A 9,601-nucleotide genomic window follows, 5' to 3' on the forward strand; every position below is an offset into this window, starting at 1 on the left:
TGCTTCTTTGGCAATATTCATAAACTTAATGTTTTCATAGGATTTTAAGTGTATATGAGTGGTCACAACCTGTATTAAAGCTAACAAACTTAATGCACACACCTTATTATTCAGACTTTTCGGCAAATTCTCATGCCATCATCAGTGATTAAAATAGTATTGTTTTTTGGCACAGTTAATTTGCAATGAAAAAATACATATTTATTTCACACATTTTGCTTGCAATCATTTATTAGTTGTGATTCCCTGTTTACAAATAAAATGTTTTCCATTTGTCCACATATCTTGCCAATGTCACAAGTTTTTTTATATTGCTTACCTGAATAATAATGAGACATTTGTAATTTAATTTTACCTTTGTATTTCATACCACATGACCTCCAAACGAGATGGATCTTTATGCAAGAAAAACAACAAGGAAGTACTCTAGTGGTTCCCTCAAAGATACAACACCAGGGAATCAACAAGGTACAAAATTTAATGTGGTACTTTTGCATGTTACTGAAGTCCAACAAACACATTCAAATTCAGTTAATCACATAACTTTCATGTGTGATTAAGCAAGCACTTCAATCTCTTCTTGTTAAATGATTGGTTTAATGAACCATATGCAACCACATGATTAGTGCAATAAAATGAATTTGTTTTCGACACAAACTTTTTTCTTTTGTAAAAGACTAGTTTAAAGGCTTATATTTTGGTGAATTGTCCATTAAATTGTTTATTAATTTAAATAGCTTTTGTTGTTATTATTGGTCACATATTGATTTTACTCAAAATGTTTTTGTTTTTTTTCTTTGTTTTTCTTCTACCCAATGTTTGTCCGACTCGTTTTTCCATCAAATCCTTGATGGATTTGGATGAAATTTACACAGATGGTAGATGTAGTTATGCAGATGTGCATCCCACTTTGTTTTTGTTGATAACCCCAGTATTTACCCCGCTACCCCCCTAAAATGATCCCCCCCCCTCCGAAGTTTGTCCGACTCGTTTTGCCATCAAATGCTTAATGGATGTGGCTGAAACTTATACAGATGGTAGATGTAGTTATGTAGATGTGCATTCCACTTTGTTTTTGTTGATAACCCCAGTGTTTACCCCGCTAGCCCTCTAAAATAGGTATTTTCTGCCGAAGTTTGTCCGACTCGTTTTTCTATCAATTGCTTGATGGATGTGGCTGAAACTTATCCAGATGGTAGATATAGTTATGTAGATCTGCATCCCACTTTGTTTTCCGGATAACCCTAGTATTTACCCCGCTAGCCCCCTAAATGGAGTGAGTTTGTAAACAATGTCAGAATTGGCTAAAATTTGGGTAGCTTGTAAAGTATGTCAATTATCGTTATTGTGCCATTACAGTTCGGGGGTTGTTAACAGCCCTTTGACGTCAGAAACGTTAACGGTTGTTGCTCAAAACACCTCTAGTGGTTGTAATTTTAAATGTTGACAGATTGGACTGAAATTTTGCAGTACTATTGATTGAGTTTGTGTGTGTTGAACCTCAATTAGTTATCCTACTAGCCCCCTAAAATGAGTTTTTTAATTTAAATAGTTTTTACTCCATATAGCATATTTAGATATGCACAGTACCAATCACGGTGTTTGTCTTCACAATACCAAACTTACTCATTGTTATCTATTGAATTGCATTAATTTCAACTTTGCATGTGTGGGGACCCATGAGTTTTTGCCTGCAGAAACAACCAAGGTTATAAAAGACGATGGCTAATATGGGACCCAATACAAAATAAGCATAGGAAATATATTTATGTTTTAAAATAGATCATAGTGTATGTGCAAGGGCAATATGTGCTAAGCCACCCTTCTAGTTTGTTGTCTAATTGGTTGATGCTTTGTGTGTATTTTAAACCCAATACCTCTGCATTTTAGACAACATGATCTTCAACAGCAATATATTTTGATGCAAAAAACTCTACAAGCTGTTCTGCAAAATCAACCTCTTGTTAACCAAGAAGCTTGACAACTGAATTCGGCAGCCTTACCTGTCTGTATTGATGTACAGTGGGGCAACCTTCACTGCTCATGTGGGACAGAAAAATGAAATAACATTGATATTGACTTTGCTGATACTGGGAACAAGTGCAAACATATTTTGGATCAGGAAACATTTGTTCGTAATGTTTGTTTAGCTTTTTAATGTGATAGACTATTGCAAAATCATGTATGTCAATTGTTGAACAACATAAAAACATTGTTGAACAACATAAAAACATTCAAAACGTATTTCTTTCTATTGTACATTTGTATTATTATTATGTAAATATTAGACATAATAGACACAAACGGGTTATCAGTTTTTTGCAGTTATCGGTCCGAGTAACAAATTATAACAACTTTGTTCTTTGAATTACTTAGCCACAGGGCTGGCTGCTGAGCTTTTAATCATTGTGATTTAATTATGTTTTTACATTGTCATGTTTTTGTATGCAGCTATTTTTTTTATTCTGTGCCCATATTGCGAATGCTTTTAATATACCAAACTGTTTTCAAATGACAATTTTATGTTGCTTTATACACTATTAATGGTGTTAGATCTGTTCATTAAAGCCCTGTCATAAAATGTAGTGGTGTGCATTTAATTCCTATGACTGTCCCATTTTATTTTATCGCTCCTATTATTGGAGCGTTTCATTTTGTTTATCTATTTTTGTTGCTTTGTAATCTTCATGGATTTGTCCAAATATAATATTTTATTATAATATTTTTAATATTTTTAATTTTTTAATTTTTCATGCAATACAAAATATTTTCTGTTTGCAAACAATTTTGTTAATTTCTTTTGCCACGGTGAGTCCCTCATTACATGAATGTCCATAATATTTTGTGATTATGCTGTAGGGTTTTTATTACACTGTATTAGGGTTCATATGTGTATGAGCAAAATTCCAGGCTGTTTCAATAAATGCTTCTGTAACGCATAGTAATATGTTACAAAACATGCCTTTTCACAAGATTCTGTCCTTCAAACAGCAAAAATCATCACCAAATAGCCTTATATTCATACTGATAAATTTATAAATGTTAGAGAGGTTTTAGGCTGAAAGACACTAAAATTCCAGATATTAAGTGTTTTTGAAAATTATTTTTAGATATTACGACAAAATTCCAGACATGTCCAGACAGCTGATTTGTTCCATAATTAATATAAAACCATATATTTATTACACGGCAAGCTGCAGACAAGGCAAAACTTTTATAAGTGTATAGTTCCACAGTGTAACGCATGCAATAGTATACATTCACGAGAACCAGTAACAAGTTTTATAGTTTATGTAAATCAGCGGTTCCCAAACTGGGGTCCGCGGTCCTTTAGAGGTCCGTGAGGCAATTTTGAGGGGACCGCGAAGCGGTTGAAGTAATTCTATAATCTAATTTGGCGTCAGTTTGTGCCACTAAATAGGTTTAAATCAAAGTAGAATTGAGAATCGACTGTCTACATTGCTAAACAATTGCCTTTATTGAATGACAACTATCAAAAATGCAATTGTTCGCGCACAGTTGTAATGTTTTTGTCCTGCTTGTGATGTCACATGCTGTCTTTGGATGATTGTTATGCGCAAATTTTGCATAACTGACTAAAATAGTGCAATCAACTTTCGTTTTTATGTGATACACATTTAGGCTTAAGGACCGCGAGCCCTCGAAATAATGGCAAAGAGACCGTTTTGAAAAATTATGAAAAAGTTTGGGAACCACTGCTCTATTGTGTTCAACTTCATGTTACTTATCATAGCATTTTGACTTCCTTGAATGTAAATGGAATACAGTGTGTAGAAATAAAGTGGGATAAATTCTATCTTCGAAATTTGCCAAGGAAAAAAAACTGGGCAAATCAAAATTCAACAAGTTTTGTCATTTGTTATTGAGTGTGTGCTGCAAATATATTTATTCCCTAACACTCCTTATTCGTGTTGCAAGATTACAGTTTGTTGTTTACTTTATTCGATTTGTTTAAATCCAAAAGTAATGCCAGATTTCAACACGAGTTTGCCATTCAAAATTTTTGCAGGGGGGCACAGATCTTACCAAAAGCAGACTTAGTAGAAATGTGTTGTAAAATCTCCTTTTGGGGTACTTTGTACATATGTATGGCACTCACCCGCTGACAGCACCTGTAAAAAATATACTTATTGGATCACATTGGTAGTACAGTAAACGTCAGTTAAACAAGATTTGGTAATTCGGAACTTCGCCTAATTTGGACAAAGTTTGAGGTACAAATGATTTGTAATGTGAAGGCTTGAACTAATCGATATCGATTAATCCAGCGCTTCCCAACCGGTCGGCCGCGATGTTCTTTCTGGTGGGCCGCGAAGCTATTCAAACTATTGCAATACCAATATAAAAGTTTAAAAAAGTTACACAGTTCGTGAAAACGTATACTTTCAAGTTTAACTATATTACTTTGAAATATAATATTATGCACAATGAAAGCCGTATAAGATGTCACGTTAAACGAAGGTTTGTCACACAAACAAACTGCAATTGTTACGTCACAACACTACTTGTATTAGTAACTATCACGAATTCGAAGACGCGAAACATTCCTAACACTGAAACACATAAATGCTGCATTGCGTGTGAGCTTGTCTCCTAATAAACTCCTATACTTGATGTCATCATATCAAATCAGATTAACAGAAAGATTGCTTGTGCGGTTATTAGTTTTCTTTCTTTTTTTGTTCTTTTTCCTTGTGGTTTTGTCGCAACATGAAATGGTGGTCCGCCAAAAATTATTTTTTTTAAAAGTGGGCCGTGAGGTGGAAAAGGTTGGGAAGCACTGGATTAATCCGTATTTTGGTATGAACTGGCCTCGAATAATCAAGATTTACTGTATCTACTAAAGTCGGGGGTCACCAAACTTTTTTCACTGCGGGCCGGATAAGTTTCCTCCGCCTTTTACGCTTTTTCGGTTTTATCTTTCGTGCGTTTCTTATCATTCATTGCGTGTTCAGTCAGTTTAGCCGTTGGGCTTTCAGTTGAGGATTGATTGATTGTGCGGGGACGAGGGTGCGCGCGTGCTCGCGTGTTATTGTTTACTTGAAAGCTTGATTCTTCTGCTTCTCGTGGCTCGTATCGGTCGTCTGCAGTAGCGAGTAAGTTCATTATTACGATTCTTAACGCTTGCTGCATAGAGCCGACATGGTCCACAAAAGATCAGTTTAGTTCTTGTCTTTTATTCTGGTTACGCAACACACATCAAGTCTCATTTATCTCAAGGAAAGGATACGATGGAAAAGAGAGATCAACAATAAAACATTGGCTTTTAAAATGATACTCGTTTTTCGTGCGATCATTGCAAAACAGTACCTTCTTTTACTCACATCAGTTATTAGTTTGTTTTAAGTTAAACGCTTGCAAAGATTTGCAGCGCTGCAATGGATTGCACAACTATTTCGAAATACCCGGTTTACGCAACAGCCTGTCTTATGGTCAGGCTGTTGGAACATATCAGGAAGACGGGAACATGTAACAACGACATTGAATATGTGCTTCCAATAGTTACTGAATCATGAGAACACATGGAACAGTAAAGTTACACCGCTCGATACCATATGTCGCAAAAGCAGCATATAAATTCCATGGAACGAAAAGTCATGGTTGCAAAGTTAAAATTTTCCATTACTCAATACTTAGCCAAACCAAAGTGCCAAAATGATGATTTAAAAGCACGTGACCGCTACAATTGTGCGTGCGGAGAACTATTAGCTTTTTCTACTTTTAATGCCTTTTTTAATTTTTATCCCTTTTATTGCTCTCTAGACACTGAGGATGCTTTCTAGCGAAATTAATTTGTTTTTACAACACTGTCAACACTGATTTTAGCCTGGAAACAAATATTGTCCGAACTTTTGAAGTTTGACGAACAACGAAATTATGTTCCGGCCCCGAAAGAAAAAGTTTGTGAGGTGTTTTAAAAACATATACCCGAGTACTATCACTTCGCAGTTATAACAAAATCTGCTAAACAGTACTATAAACACATACTTACGGTAAATGCATTTCAGATTTTTAATACCGTCATTACATTAGGTATTGTATTTTTATTTATTCTTTACAAATAGTTTTATATTTCTGCTTACTTTAAGAAAACTTTAGTAAAACAAATCAAACAAAACTATTCATGCGCATCCAACGCGAAACAAAAACCTCATGGTGAAAAAACTTTGCGAAAACGTTTTTGGTTTAAGCGCGCATCGTCGACGTCGAAAATATATATTTTTTTTAAATCGCCTACTATTTTTAAATGTACATCATCTTTTGCCTTAGTTTTAGGGTGGAATTCACCAAGTTATTAGTGTGCCTGATATTATTAGTGTGACTGAAACCTGGTTAAAACCTAAACAAGGCCAGCATTACAATTTGTCAGGCTATAATTTTATTTCCAACCCAAGAAGTATGCACAGAGGAGGTGGTGTAGGCATTTACATCAACAACAACCTGTCTTATAATGTTAGAGATGACTTAAACACAATGAATGAAAAAGTATTCGAGTCATTGTTTGTAGACCTCTATTATGAAAACAAACCTATAACATGTGGAACAATATACCGATCACCAGGTCAGGACAAAACCTCCTTTGATTTTTTTTTAAAACAACTAGATAAAAGTATGGCAAAAATAAGGAATACAGATGCTTACGTAATGGGTGACTTTAACCTAAATCTGCTGGACTTAACAAACCCACAAGTAAACTTGTTTACTGACTGCATGTTCCAAAACATGCTTATGCCCTTAATTAACAAACCTACCCGAATAACTGACAATTCTGCTACAGTAATTGATCACATATGGACTAATGTGATAAAGCCAATTGACACCTACATTTTACTGGATGAAATATCTGACCATTTACCAGTTATGTTCTGTGGCCCTAAAAAAGGTGACCTTAAACCAGTAGCACACCTTCTACAAAGATGTTTTTATAAAGCAAATATAAATAATTTTATAAATAATCTTAACCTACTTGATTATGAAAAGGTAACTGATGTAACAGATGCAAACCAAGCTTTTGATTTTTTACTGACATACCTTCAAAATAGTTTTGAAAAAGCTTTTCCACTGGTAAAACCAAAGAATAAATTTGGCAAAAATGAGTGGTATGATAATGAACTACATGCCCTCAACAAGGCAAAACAAACTGCATACAGAAAATACGCTAAAAAGAAAACAACAGATAAGAAATTCCAGTACCACCAACTTCGCAACCAGTATCACCGATTGGTAAATCTTAAGAAAAAAAACTTTTATCAAAAGCTGTTTAGTAAATATGCCACCAATGCAAAACAAACTTGGAAAACAATTAATACACTTATTGGTCGCAACAAACCAAGTAACTCTGTACCAAGCCTTAAGATTAATGGCAAATCAATTACGAACGAAACTGAAATGGCCAATCAGTTCAATGATCACTTCTGTACTGTTGCAGAAAAGTTGGTTTGTCAGTTGGACACACCTAAAACCCCTTACCAAAATTATCTGGGACCAGCTTTCAAATCTTCTATTTTCTTGTTCCCAACCTACCCTGGTGAAGTTAAGTCAATAATTGATAAAATGGAAAGTAAACTAAGCTGTGGATTAGATGGTATACCATCAAACATCATGAAATATTTACCCCCAAAAATTATAGATTGCCTCAGTCATATTTTTAACCTCTGTTTGGAAACTGGTGTTTTTATTGAGGCATTTAAGACCGCAAAAGTGGTACCTATTCACAAAAAGGGGGATGTGAAATCAGCAAACAATTATAGGCCCATTAGCCTGCTATCAAACATTTCAAAAATTTTGGAGAAAATAGTTTACAACAGACTTTACTCATTTCTAAACAAAAATTTATTTTTTAATCCTAAACAATTTGGGTTTCGTAAAGGTCATTCGACCCATCATGCTGCTTCACTACTAATATCGAGTATTACCGATGCCTTCTGTAATAAACAACAGGCAATTGGCATATTTATAGATTTATCTAAGGCATTCGATACTATTGACCACACCATTCTATTGGGAAAGTTATATCACTATGGGATAAGGGGTGTCGCATATGACTTTTTTAAGAGTTACCTCACTAACCGAAAACAAAGAGTACAATTGGGCAACAGCACATCTAATGATTTAGCAGTAAGTTATGGTGTACCGCAAGGAAGTAACCTTGGTCCATTACTATTTCTGGTGTATGTAAACGATTTGCCAAACTGCCTTACTACAGGCGACGCCATTATGTTTGCTGATGACACCACCCTTCTTTTCACAAATAGCGATGTAGAATCACTATTTAACATGGGAAACACACAGTTACAAAACCTTAAAGAATGGCTTTTAACCAACAAGCTGTCGCTTAATATTGGAAAAACCAAATATGTACACTTCCGCCCCTTGAACCAAAAGGCACTGCCAAAATTTAAGTTGGAAATAAATGGACAAAATGTAGCACCCACCAAATCTGTGCTATTTCTGGGTCTAACAATCCATGAAAATCTATCATGGAAAGAACACATGACAAAGATTTGGCAAAAAATTAAAAGAATTTACTATCTAATACTCAAAATAAGGCCCTTACTAACATATCATGCGTTGCATTGTATCTACCAGTCACTAATCAGAAGTCATGTAATTTATTGTATAACTTGTTGGTTTCATGGTAGCAAACATCTCAAGAGTAAAATTCAAAACATCTGTAATAAGTTTCTGTGTTTGAGTTTAGGAATCAATCTTAAAAATTTGGAACAAAACATGATAACTAATAAAATATTAACAAATGAACAACAGTTTAAACTGGAATGTGCAAGGTATTTGCATAGTTGGCAAAATGATTTATTACCTAAAGCATTTGAACACTTTTTCAAAAATAAAAACTTAATTAGTGGGGTGTCTACTCGTCAAACCAAGACCGGTTATCTTTTACCTTTTTGCAGCAGTAGTACTATACAACAGTCCATAAAGTATACAGCCCCTAAATACTGGAATGACTTGAAATTTAATGATGTACCTATATCAAAAAAATTGTTTATAAAACTAACTAAAAATTTACTACTAGAAAAACAGCAGCCAACAGCACCATGATTTGGTACTGTGCACTTTCATGGCACATTCTGTTATTACATACTTAGTGTTTAAAAGTGTTAATTCTTGTTGCCTCAGATAAGGACAAACAATGCTGCTTGTAGTATTCTTTTTTCCCCAAGAAAATGTGCTGACAAATTCATTTAGAACAAGTTTTGTGTTTTAATTCTTACTCGTGTTGTACAGTGTAAATAAATTTGTGTGTTTTTGTTTTGTTTTTTACTCATTTTTAAATTTCGTTCGTTACTGTTTATAACGTAGTTTTTTTTTATGGGTGTGGCTGCTGCGTCTGACAATATTATGTCCTTTTTTGTAAAAATTTTGACATTGGCGTATTTTCAACCGTGAGGTTTTTGCAGCTGTTTCCCGATTCCGTGTCACTAGTGTAGTGTTTTCCTGTTCTTATGTACCATTTTCATGCACGGTTTCAAAATTAATACAATACAATACAATACAAAGTTAGATTAAACCTAGATTAACGTAATCCTATTACAGAAAGACAATTGACTGTGACTGTGCA

General features: G+C 34.4%; 1 protein-coding gene and 1 long non-coding RNA gene across 7 annotated transcripts in view; one reads left to right on the forward strand and one right to left on the reverse strand.

Moving 5' to 3' along the window:
• Positions 1 to 2,939, forward strand: LOC145228747 (uncharacterized). Its single transcript, XR_013860255.1, has 2 exons — positions 1 to 468; positions 1,891 to 2,939. It is a non-coding gene; the product is annotated as an uncharacterized LOC145228747 (long non-coding RNA).
• LOC145228631 (uncharacterized) overlaps positions 1 to 9,601 on the reverse strand; it is a 170,681-nt gene that overhangs the window by 24,801 nt on the left and 136,279 nt on the right. The window lies entirely within an intron of this gene.

Source organism: Phallusia mammillata, chromosome 5, assembly GCF_965637545.1.
Source record: "Phallusia mammillata chromosome 5, kaPhaMamm4.hap1.1, whole genome shotgun sequence".
NCBI classification, from domain to species: Eukaryota; Metazoa; Chordata; class Ascidiacea; order Phlebobranchia; family Ascidiidae; genus Phallusia; species Phallusia mammillata.